General features: G+C 45.6%; 1 protein-coding gene across 4 annotated transcripts in view; it reads left to right on the top strand.

The window, feature by feature from the left end:
* Positions 1 to 13122, top strand: part of Bach2 (BTB domain and CNC homolog 2) — a 338351-nt gene that overhangs the window by 69620 nt on the left and 255609 nt on the right. For all 4 annotated transcript variants that reach the window (XR_004388066.1, XM_032904907.1, XM_032904914.1 and 1 more), the window contains exon 2: positions 8871 to 8977. The gene's annotated coding sequence lies outside the window, so the exon portion shown is untranslated. The remainder of the gene's footprint in view (positions 1 to 8870; positions 8978 to 13122) is intronic.

The following is a 13122-nucleotide window of genomic DNA, read 5'->3' as shown; positions in this document are numbered from 1 at the left end:
TTGCCTGTATTAGTCAAACCATCAAAAGAAGGAAGCTCTAGAATTCTACCAGCATGCGTTGTTTGGCTTTTCCTGGGAAGATTATTTACTCCAGATACAGCATTGGTGGTAGGCTAGAGGAATGACTCTACCCAAGTCTAGTTTTTGTGAACAGTGAGTTTATTGGAGTTACCTACAGGATTGGAGGTGAGGGGTTATGTGGTGGTTTAGGTGAGAATGGCCCACAAAGACTCATATATTTGAATATTTGTTCCCTCCTTGGTTGAACTGTTTGGGAAGGATTAGGAGGTGTGGCCTTGTTAGAGGAGGCATGTCACTGACGGTGGGGTTTGATGTTTCAAAACCCCTACTGTTCCCATTTGCCCTCTCCCTTTCTTTCTGCCTGGTGCCTGCGGGTCAAGATAGAAGTTCTCAGCTACTGCTTCAGAGACATCCCTGTCTGCTGACTACCCTGTTCCCATGTTATGGGATCTAACCCTCTGGAATTGTGAGCCCCAAATAAAGTCTATCAGTTGCCTTAGTCATGATATGTCTTCACTGCAATAGCAAAGTATCAAAGGCAGGATAGTTACAGAGGCATGCACGACTCAAATGCAACTGCATCACCAGGAAGCCCACCCCCAACGTGGGTGATGACTAGTGAAGGTTGATTCCCCGGTTTGCCTGGGTGACTTACAGCTGCTCAGCTTGTCCAAATGTCTCCTCTCCCTGGAGCCATCACTGCTTATGTAGCCTTTTGGAAGACCCTTGCAACTCTTGTGAGTTTTAGGAACTTCCTAAGACTTTTAAGAGTTTTGGTTCTTCTTGGGTCTTGTAAAATTCCTTTGCCTCCTGAGTTCCCAAGGAGCCTCCTTTCAAATGGGAGTGATGCAATTTGGAGGAAATCGCTAGATAACACACCTAGTAAGCCAGGTGTGGTTGGTAAACCTTCATCCTGGATGAGTGGAATTCAGACTTCTCATCCAAAATTGTCACATGGATTGAGAGTTTCGTAGTACATCTGACAGCCACCCGTGATACACCTTCCAGTGGTATGTAACATTGACCAACTTAAATTAAAGCTGCTAAAATTAAAGCTTGACTCCTGTGTATCAATAAGGTCTTTCTCTTCTGAGGCATAAAAAGAGCGGTGTTCCCAGTAGCATGAAAACTGTACTCCACTGGCTTAAAGTGATGCTATTCTTCTTAGGTGAAGGCTATTTGGTATTTTATTTCTTGTATTTCATGTATTCAAAATATATGCAGGTCAAATGAGGAATATAAATAAGTATTAACATTACAACGTTAGAGGATGGTAGAATGATGGGAAATGTCCTCAGCTGATGGCAAATATAAGGAAAACTAGCTTAAGCACTGTGATTAAACATAGTTGAACTGTGTAACATGTCAACAAGTGCTGGGAATTTGACAGGTACACAGATCACACAGGTTATTTTCTCTTGATAAGATTATAACCCAATAGAATGATTAAAAGTGATTGCCCATTTGCAATTTTTATGCAGAATAAAGTTGTGCTGACCCCGGGGATGGAGGACAGAAGAGAGAAGGGCCTATCTTATTTGAGTGCTATGTCAGGTTCTTTCTCCCATATTATGCCATTCGGCTCTGAGGACGGCCTTGAGTGGTAGGAGGATTTACCCCACCTAGGAGGAGGGGAGAACAAAGATTTAATCGCATACTCTGCTCACATGCCAGAAGTTAGCTGGAGGTCAGATCAACTGTATTTCCTTTGTTGCTATGATAAAATACTCCAACCAAACACAATGGGAGGGAGTAAAGGGATTATTCAGCTTATAATTCCGTGTCACAGTCTATCAGTGAGGGGAGTTTGCTATTCCACACAATATTACCTCCAACCAAGGAACTCACCTTACAACTAAAGAGATATGGCGGGGACCACAAAGGATATTGCTTGATAGACAGTTCACAGGACAGCTTATACTCAGATTTCCTATACAGCCCAGGGTCTCCTGCCTAGGGATGGTGTCACCCATGATACACAGAGCCTTCCTACATCAGCAATCAAAACAAGCCCCAACAAATATGCCCACAGTCTCATCTGGGCAATTCCTTAAGCTCTCTCCTCTGGTGACTCCGATCAATGGCAGGTTGATTGTTAAAACTAACTAGGAGAGCCACAAAGCCTTGCTTTGGCTGCTCACCTCAGGGATTCCTGTGCCCCACAAAGCTACAGTAGCACAGCCCTGGAAAGACCAGCAGGCAGGCTAACCATTCCCACCCCTGGAAATGTAAAGGAATGGAGAATCCTCTGGCTGACCTCAAAGCTCATGGGTAGGAGATAGCGTGCTCTGGCCCTCTGTATCCCACCCCTAGGTTTCAGAGTGTAACACAATGTCTGTGATGCTGTCTCCTGACGCTCGAATCTCATGGGCTTTGGACACATGCGCCAGGCTCCTTCTTTGCTGGACTAGCACCAAGCGGCAGACTCAGATCATTGCTGTCTTCGTGGCCTGGCCATTCAATCATCATTCCTTCGGTGTTCTTGTTTTAGAAGATCAGTAAGTCAAGAGAAAGCCAGAGGTAACCTCTTCAGTGTCACCCAGGAGACAGATTGGCTTTGATACTGGCAGCCGTGAATCTAAATGTTCATTACCTGGCATCCGGACCAGCTTCTCTGTCACTATTAGGGATCCTTCCTCCTCCTCCTCTTCCTCTTGCTCCTCCTTCTTCTCCTTCTCCTCTTCTTCCTCTCCTTCCTCTTTCTTCTCCTCCTTCTTTTCATTGTTCTATTTATTTATTCTCTTTATATCCCAATCACAGCCCCACTTCCTCTTCTCCTCCCAGTCCCACCCTTATAACCCACACTCCCACCATGTCTTCCTCCTCAGAGAGAGAGGAAACCTCTCTTGGTACCTCCCTGCCTTGGGACATTCAGTTCCAGCAGGACTAAGCACACCTTTTCTCACTGAAGTCCAACCAAACAGTCCATTTAGAGGAAGCGGATCCCATGGCAGAGAACAGTCAGAGACAACCCCAGAGGGTTGGCTGTCTCTCACATGGCATGGGTCTCAGATTAGGACAGTCATTGATTGGCAGTTCCCTCAGTTTCTGCTCCACCTTTAACACTGCACACCTGGTAGGCAGGACTGATCTTGGATTGAGGGTTTGTGGGTAGGCTGATGTCCTCCTCCCTGCACTGGGAGTCTTGGAAGTCCTATAGGAAGTAGCCATTTCAGTCTCAGCTGGTAGGGATCTCAACTAGGGTCATTCCCATAGACTCCCCAAAGCCTTCCCATTCCAGGCCTCCAGCTAGTCCCAGAGATGCCCTCCATTGATTTCTATTCTCACTCCCAGCCCTCTCCTGCCCCTCTCCCCACACCTAACCCCCTTAGCATGTCCCCTGCTCGCCTCCTCTCCCACCCAGCTCTCTTCATCCAGAGGTATTTCTTCTTTATAACTCTTGTTTCCACTTCCTTGTCACCATTTCCTACTTAAAATCTAGAATATTAATTTCCAATCACATTCCCTACCCTGGAGAAGGAAGCCATAGAAAGGCACTTTTGTCTTTGTGGACTTGGATGGGTGCAGGACTCAAGGCAGGTGGCAAACACTGTTCAGCCTCTTGGCGTGAGCTGTGGTACCGTGTGCTTGATACCTCAGTATGGGCTTGGTGAGGACATTGACTCTCTGAAGACCCAGAGCTGCACATCCAGGAGTAGCTGCCGAGAGTCCTCAGGCAGCTCACCCTTGTTTCTCTGCCTCTTCAGGAACACCCTTAGTAGAGGTGTGGTGGGGAAGGATCTCTGTGGGTCCCCCCCCCTTGGGTACTTAATCTCAGCGCCAAGTTCCGTAGAGTGGAATGGAGGTATTAGAATTCCTGAAATAAATTGACCTTACATTTATTTAGTCTTGGACAACGATTTCAGTTCAAGGGTGTCAGGATTTGACTAAAGAAACATGGGACATACTCCAATCCTTAAAGCAGAGTGTAGGAAACTAGGGGTTCCACTTACCTACTCTTCTGCTTGTCCAAGCTTCAAAGTCTGCTCGTCTTTCTATTTCTTCGGCCACTCTTAACTAAAAGCTCTTCATCTGTCCTCTGTCTAGTCTTTTGTTTACGCAGCCAAATGTAGTGTAGGGAAAAGGATGGCCCAGAGAACCCATGCTGGTCTCAGAGCACAGGCATCTGAAAGCCAGTGAGTGACAGTCTTAACATTGTGAAGAGTGAAATGCTTGCTTTATTGGCCAACATCCCTTTGGAGTACCTGAGCTACCCAGCTTTGAGACAGATCACAAAAGGGCTTCCAGAATAAGCAAATGGGAAGGGTAAGAAGCCGTGGAGTGGAGAGAAAGCCTGAGTCAGCACATCCCATTCTCAACTGTCAGTATCAGCAGCGTTTTCAAGAGCCAAGACGTGGCAATCAAGAAACAGCCCTTGACACTCTTAAGCTTCCCTTCGAGTAAGGAGGACGGAGTCAAGCTGGCTTACTCTATTCTTATCATTCCTCATAGAATCTTAGCAGTGATCCAGGTAAAACAGATGTCTCATTGTAGGTGGAGGTTGTTGGTAAATAGTGGTGAAACAGGTAGACCCAGTCCTTACCTTTCCACAACTCCCACTTGCCGATGCTCGAGACGCCCAAACCACGAGAGTATATAACCCTAGAAACGCCACGGGGTGTGGGATTCTCACCAGGAACCTGAGTCTCCCAGTCCCCATCATAGAGAGGACTTGGCTGGTGAGGACTTGGCCGTACTGCCAGTGCTATTTTATTTGCTTACCTGACCCTTACTTTTCACTTATTTTGGAACCTTTCAACCCCACCCCCTACCTACCTCCCTATCTCCCTCCCTCCCTCCCTCCCTCCCTCCCTTGCTTCCCTCCCTCCCTGAAACTGGAGCTTGAGCCTAACGCCTGGAGCATGCTGAGCAGGCACTCTGCTGCTGACCCCCCCTTCTCTTTTACTCTCCGTGTCCCCAGCCCTGCGAGCTTCTTCATACTTCCTTCCACTCACCTTGAGTGATTACATTTCATTAGCCTTTTAGCTGTGTAAGGCTGAGCACAGACTTTATTACCCACTGGATCAATTTTGTTAGGATCAGCTGAATAGGAAAACGCGAGGGCACATGGGATTGGTTTTTCTCAAGGCACCCTTTGAATCTATACTTAGCTTTGTTCAACACGAGGGGAATTTCAGCTTCTTAAAAAAAGATAAAAAGAAAATATTTAGAACTCGAGTGAAGACACCTATGTTTCTGCCGTGATGTCTCGGGGCAGCTTCCCCCCACCCCGCACCCTTAATGATGTGTTCTTAGGAAAGCAGGTCATTATCTTTCAACTGTAGCTTCTTCTATGCTGCTTCACAACCAGGCTGACCACAGGCCAGCCGGGTTTTCCATGTTTGAAAGGAGATGGGAAATATTTGATAGAACAAGGCCAGTCCTTCCGCTTGCTGTCCACACGTGAACTGACCCAGTTTCTAAAAGTGTTGTCTGTTCTCTGAGCTGTTTCCTATTGACAGTGGCCGTTGACTGGCGTGTAGATGTGCACCTGTACATGCACTTTGTTGGCAGAGAGGACGGTGGGTTTATTTTTCGTCTGTGGACTTTGCACGTGTTTTAATTCCATACTATCTTGACGAGAAGTCACTTCTACCCGGAATATACTGCTTACTATAACACGATCAAAAAGAATTTTTACACCCTTGTATCTGGCTAGGTAAATTATCTCTTAGGTTGAGGGCAGAACTGAAAGCATTAATCAGCATAGGGTACGCTTGTAACTATTAAACAGCTGTATGCTATTCCCAATAATCAATAGAGGAGCTCTACACACTTGGGACTGGGGAGACATTTCAATGCTTATTGTACAAGCATGAAAATCTCAGCTTGAACCCCAAAACTCATGTGGAAAGCTGGGCGTGGCAGTGTTTGACAGTGCACACCTTTTTAAAAAAATATTTATTTATTTATGTATGTATGTGAGTACACTCTAGCTGTCTTCAGACACACCAGAAGATGGAATCAGATCCCATTACAGATGGTTGTGAGCCACCATGTGGTTGCTGGGAATTGAACTCAGGACCTCTGGAAGAGCAGCCAGTGCTCTTAACCACTGAGCCATCTCTCCAGCCCCGATGGTGCACACCTTGAAATGCAGCTGTGGACAGCAGAGATAGGAGCACCTGGGGTCAGGGGTTGCTTGCCAGCCATTCTAGGCCACAGGTGAACTACAGACTCAGTGAAATGCCTTGTCTCAAAAATATGGCGGAAAACACTTGAAGTCGCCAAAGCTGCATGTGCATGTGTGGATGCATGGTCAGGGGCACCCATGCCTATACATGCCCTTAACTCTTTCTATACAACACACACACACACACACACACACACACACACACACACACTTTGAAACAGAAGATTTATTTAAACCACTGACATTAAAATGGTTTTCTTTAAAAAAAAAACAAAACTTCAAAGACATTGTGTAGCAATTACCAAAATTGTTTTTCAGTCCTGTGTTAACAGAGTCTTTCAACCTTGACTCCCTGAGTGAGAGTAAAGAACTCTCCATGTTACTGATATTTCCCTCAAAGAAGTTTTAGTCTGGCCTGGTTGTAGAATGGCGCACATTGCAGATGGCATAAGAACGCCTGTGGGAGGGACAAGGAGGGGTAGGACAGCTAGGTTCTAAGGGACGTGGAAGCGTCCTTATTGGAGTAGCTGATGAAGCAGCTCTGTCCGCTGGTTAGGACCAGCGTGCCCATTTCCTGTGTGCCAGTGTGAATAATAATGTGACAGTGTGTGATGTTAGACATCTCTGTAAGGCACAGGGACAAACGTTCCAGTTATGTGATAGGTTGGATCAATACATGGACTAAGTAAGAAACTGCATCTATAGCTTTTCTACTGTAAAGGTCAGAAATCCATTAGCCATTGCTTCTGGTAATTCAACTATATTTCATGATTTTTTTTTTCATTCACTTTTTAGTCAATTAGATATTGAATTTTTGTGCCCTTGAAGCCACTGTTGTCTGGACATTGTGTTCCTAGCGAGATGCCTATGTGGACTCACCCTGCAAGCCAGGGTGCTGGGATTCTCCCTTGTAGTATTACTAAGATTCTTGTAGTGTTGCTACGTACTCCTGAGGCTGGCATGCCGTTTGCTTTGGAATCCCTGTGATGGCAGTGAGGTCGCCTTCCTTCCTGATTCATATAAACCAAACAAAAGCAAAAAGAAAAACCAAGGGTACCATGATGTTCACGGACTAGTAATGTTTGTGGGTTAAGAGTTTTTCTTTTGAAAACACAATTGTAAACTCACTTTCATAGCAGCGGGAAGGGTCAGTATGAGAAGGCGCTTGGTGTCCTGGCCTCGGCAGGTGTGTTTTTCTCCAATAGGCAAGGACTTAGAGCTGATGGGGGCTCTGGTGGGCCATCGAGAGTGTGAGAACTTCATTAAATCTTACTAGATGCAGCTAGATCCGAGAGAAATGATACACAGTAGGCGAATGTGAGGAGCCTCACGGTGTACTGCGTTGGTCTTGTGTGCTGAGTTCTGTGCCCTACGGTTAGGTTGCAGCCTGGACACAGGCAATGGTACTGACTGGTGTGCTGTAAAGAATCGTCCCCAATTATCTCTGATGGTATAATAAAAGGGTGTGACAAAGCAGGAGGGAGAGGAAGGCGGAACTTGAGTTCTGAGGTAGGGATCAGGAGGGAAGACAAGGTAGGGGAAGGAAGAGGTTGCCATGAAGAGGATGGACCATGGAGATGGACCATGAGTATGTGGCCCAGCGAGAGAAAGTCATCCTGAGGACACACATGGAGCCTATGGCTGGGATGAAAGTTAGAGTAGCTCATAGCCTGCCCAGTTTAGACTTACAGCTTGATAATGAAAATACCAGATTTCTGTATCTTTTATTCAGGTGCTATGCTGGTTAGAGTGAGGCAGAGCCCCGCCCCCGTAAAATTACTTCAATAGTGTACCACTGTCCTCTTGTGAGCATCTTTCAAAGGAAAATAATCGCATGTCTACGTAAGCGGTCAGAAACATCTTACTCTCGTTTTTGTTTAATATTTGACAAGTCAAAAACCCTGGAACTATACCACAGTTTTATTCCAAATTTTTAATTAAAGTAATTTAAAAACTCCATAAAGAACCAATATGACAATCTGAACAAACCACAGATCCTTATTCGGGTTTTTTGGGGGGTGGGGGATGGGAGTATTGAGTTACTTTGTTCATTTGGCTAATTCAGCTGATTTCTCGAAATCCTTGTTTATCTGCCCAGGAGGTTCCAAATCACACTCCCGAAGATGATGCAGCCAGTCTCAGACCTCTCTGCCCGCTGGTTTCTCTGTTTCCTGAGGGGCAGCAGGGAAAGGCACTGAGGCCTGGTCACAGTCCTGCCATCACTCACCAGTTATATCCAAGTACCAAGAAGACATTCCTAAGTCATCAGCTCTTAGTAAATGCTCAAAGTTAGTTATTTTAAAGATCCAAGAGGCTTGTTCCCGAGGCTTCAGAGTAGCACGCGCCCCCCCCCCCAAATATGAGTGCCTAGACCTACATTATACAAAATGGCAGCCACTAGCCACATTAGCTATCTAAACTTAATTTAAATTGCGTGCAGTTTTTAAAAACAGCCCTCGCTTTCACTGGTTATTTCTTGGTTTAGACTTTTACCGTTCCGAGAGTGCTAAGAAGCTAGAATGAGCAGCAGTGTTTGCTGTCCTCATCCTCAATGCTTTCCCTGCAGCCCTGAGCACTGAGGGCTCAGTAGGTCCATGTGCCTGCCCTGTTGAATACAGTGTAAGTGGCTGCAGTCCTGGCTGAGAGTTCTACTGGACACAGGACTTCACTGAGCTTCCTGGCTCTAATGGGGTTCTTGCTTGTGTTTTCAATGCAGCTGTCTGCTTCAAGAAGTGAGGGTTCCGAAACAAGAAGGACCTTCAGGAGCTTCTTCACACTGTGACATGTCTGATCCCTTGTGCCCGTCCCTGCAGCATGAACAAGGTAAAGGATGCTTTGAATATGCTTTTGAGTTTTCTTGTATCATGATTTTCTTGGGAACATGTGTCTCTTCATGGCCCAAAGAGGTTGTTTTCCTGCCATTAAAGTTTCAGAGGTTGGATATTTGTATGATGCCCATAAACCGTCTATCAGCCAGAGTGCAGCCACTGTTGGCCAATCCATGATCAATGGTTCTCTAGAGTATCCTTAGCATTTCCCAGAGGTGTTTGATAGATGAAAGGTTGAATGTATGTGTGACTATGATGACATGAATATTGAAGAGTTAGACTGTGGGGCAAGACTTCCTGAGATGATTATCAGTTCTGCCAGACCTCAGGCAAGTGACCTAACTTCTTGATGCCTCTTTTTTTTCCTCCCATGTATAAACTGCTAATAATAGTGGGTGAAATGTGCTAATTCATGCCACTTACCTTGTATTGTGCCCGTCTACATGACAGGCCTCTTAGAAACATTTGCTGCTATTTTGATGTGGAACAATGTTAGCCTGTAGGCATAGCTGCAAGAGAGTCTAGTAAGTCTATGTGCAACATCTCCGTGTATTCTCTGATTGATTTGCTGAGCAGTGAATGATTGATTACCAGATGGACATGTTACTGATAAGCGATTAATACGGTTTGGATTGAGCTGCTAGCAGGTGGCTATTTCAGGCTTGTTTGTTTGTTTGTTTGTTTGTTTGTTTTTAAATAGTCTAATGAGGTGTGTACCAGACACTCTGGAGGCTCAGAAGAAACATCCAGAGATCTTTGACTCTCTTAGGTTTCTATTGCTGTGATAAAACACTGTGGCCAAAAGCAACTTGGGGAGAAGAATGTTTATTTGGCTTATACGTTATGGTCCATCATCAGGGAAAGCCAAGGCAGGAATTGAACCAACGACTGTAGAGGAATCCTGTTTATTGGCTTGCTTCCATGGCTTGCTCAGCTTTCTCACTTGTACAACCCAGAGCCACCTGCTCAGGCACTGACTGCAATGGGCTAAGGCCCTCCCACATCAACCATTAATCAAGAAAATACCCTACAAACTAGGCTGCAGGCAATCTGACAGAGGCATTTTCCCAGCTGAGGTTCTTCTTCTCAAGCAGCTCTATTGTGTCAAGTAAGTTGATAAAACAAAACCAAGATAAACCAGAGCAGTGACCTAGGAATGAGAGTACAGAGGAGGTGAAATTCTGAGTAGGAACCTGGGTCGTAAAGGATAATTGCCTTGGTGGAGAGTGTAGCACTGCTATAAAGGGAAAAGAAGAAGCCTGTGTTTGGGCACAAAGGCATATGAGAAGGTCTGGGATGCTCAGAAACAGCAGATGTTTGGCATGACGGGAGCAGAGTCATCTCTCCGTGATGCTTGGCACTGTGACAGGGGAACTCTGGAGTAAGTGACTACCTTCTGTATTTTGGGATTTTTAGTGGCATCCCCTTTCTCCCATTCTAGTCATGACAATAAAATTTGTCCCCTGGTGTTTATTTCCCAGTGTCCCTTGGCAAAGGTCACCTCTGGTTGAAAATTATAGCAGTGGTGGGCCAGTGGCCATGTGTGAGCTCAGTGGTGGAGGGCAGGCCAGCTTCTGGGGCCACAGACCAATGTGAAACAACAGAGGTTTCAAGAAAAACAGAGACAGCATGACCTAATCTCTGGGCTGCGATACAGATGTACAATACTCAGCTGTATTTTGGTCTGGACGACAGAAAGTCCATTTAACCTGCTGAGTTCCCAGCCTGAAGACACCCTCTCGTAGCTTTTCTCAAGTCATTCTTTTGGCCTTCTTAAGGGTAGGAGGAGCTAAGGTACTTCTGGGTTTGCACCTATCTGAAGGAAGGGACCATAAAAACAGAATAAACAGCTACAACAGAACCAAGCCATTATGTTGAAGAATTTTACACTTGGCCGAGCTGAGCCAAAGAAAGAGAAAACCTTCTGTTAGATGCCGGGTTGCAACCCTCCCCCCATCCCACCCCATACCAGGTCCCCATCCAGGATGAAATATTTACCCTTTAACAGGCTAAGAAGTAGCTTTGGTGTAGACGGGCTTCTGGCCCACAGTCATGGCTGGAGACAGAAGTCTATCACCATAAACCTTGGCTCCTCTTATTTTGAGGCTGGTCTACTGGAAAGTCAAGGCAAGGCTTGGGAAACCTCCATGCGCAGTTTTACCATCTGCCAGCTCCAAGTTGCCTCCAGGGCATCTCAGCAGCTGATGTCATGGTCTTGTTCTTCGTGCACTCTTAAGAAGCAGACTCTTGGGAACCAGTAGGTGTGCCGGTGCTTGGGAAGTTACGTTCTGCCCTCATGGCCCAGGGAGTGCTTTATTTTATGTCGTTTTAATTGAAAGTAGTGATTAAGCTGGGTGTGTCATCTCCATTGGTCAGCATTTCTTTTTTTTTATGGCTTTCTTGGCATAAGACAAAGAATGGGCCTTTCTCTGGAGGAGGAAACGACCCGTCTCAGTACAATAAAACTAGAGTCATTTCATTAGTGAGGTGTGTAACCAAATGTTGGAAGTGTGGTCATGGGCGTGGCTGGTGTTTTAAGTAGATTTGTTCCTAGAAAGCTGGGAGACATTCGAACTATACCTTTTCATTAGACACACTCCCCAGTACTCTTCTCCTTCCTAATTATCAGTCAGGGCCATTTCAGTCAGAGAGTGATCAGGACAGAAAGTACCCACAGCGTTCAGGGGTTCTTATTCCTTTGAGGCACCTGGGCGAGGCTGGTGATAGATTTCTCTGTGGCCTATCAAGTCTAATCCATCTGGAAAACCTGAATGGCTCCATGGCACAAAGAGAATGGTAGCCTATTTTAGAAATTTAATCATGGGTTACCCTAATAACCAATACCAAGAAGGGCTTTTGTTTCTCAATTTTTCCCCCTTCTTACCCGTGGCTGACAGTGAGGGCATAGGTGTGGCCATGCTAGTACCTCTTTGCATTAGTGAAGACAGAAGGGAATGAATGAGGTATTCCTAGGTACCAGGCTCACCGTGAATGGGCTGCCATTTCCAGGCTGGTGTGCATGGTTTAGATCTGTAGTGGTATATAATTAAAGTGGGAACTCCATCTCATGCTTGCGCCAGCACTGGCGGGCCACATGATGTCGGCGGTCTCGTTTGGTCAGCCAGACTCAGACTTTCTGGTCCAGAGTTCTCAAATTGTCTCTACCTGACTCACTAAGTTCCCAATTTCCACCCCATGCTACCACCAGCTACTCTCTGGGCCCTGTGGCTATCTCACCGCCATGGCTAGCCCCATGCAATAACCGTCTATCTCACCGCTCTCTGCTGTGGACTCAGCTCACATCCCCAGCATCCGCCCCCTCTCGTTATTGTCACAGTTCCCAGTATCCTGGTAAAATCAAAACTCTAGAAGTGTGTAATTTATCAATCAGATTTATATCTGTAAATTCTCACTCCACAAAACGTCCACACAATAAACTCAGAGCCAGTTGATATTGATATAAACTGCCCACCTAGATAAGACAAATTGTCCTATAATTATCCATCCCTTGTAAGATATTCATAGCTACCTGTGGCTATTTAAAGCCACACAGGGGTGGGTCATCCTTCTCTTCCTCCATCTCCTCTGCCTCTTCTTTCCTCCCCTCTTCCTCTTCTCTTCAAAACTCTGCACCCACCTTACTTTTTCACTGCCCAATCGCAGGCCTTGCCTTATCTTGTGCCCGCCCTCACCTGCATACAGACATCAATCCACACACATCCACTGGACGTGCATTCTAGAAAGTTTGCCTCATCCTGACGCACCTCCCTAACATTGTGAGCAGGCTCGGTGGCTGTGCATTCCGAGTCTCATGCATTAAACAAATTGCAAGATGCATGTTTTCCACATCCCAACCCTAACTGCTTAGAATGGAAGGCCATCTTTTCAACTTTCTTACATATTTTTGCAAAACTGACCTCCTGGTCCTTATGATGGTTGACAAACTTCACAGTTGGAACTCAGCTTTTTAATTTTGTGAAAAGCCTCTACTTTTCTGGAATCATTCTTATTGATATTTATAAATATATACTGCACCCAACATTATACGCTCACGTTAGTCGCAAAGGTTTAGGGTTCATTTATATTCTGTGTATGTTGTTATGCTGTAAAGAAACAACTTTAGTTTGCAATAAACAAACA

Source organism: Rattus rattus, chromosome 1, assembly GCF_011064425.1.
Source record: "Rattus rattus isolate New Zealand chromosome 1, Rrattus_CSIRO_v1, whole genome shotgun sequence".
NCBI lineage: Eukaryota > Metazoa > Chordata > Mammalia > Rodentia > Muridae > Rattus > Rattus rattus.
Note: the sequence above shows the minus strand (reverse complement) of the source record. Positions and strands in the feature narration are given on the sequence as shown.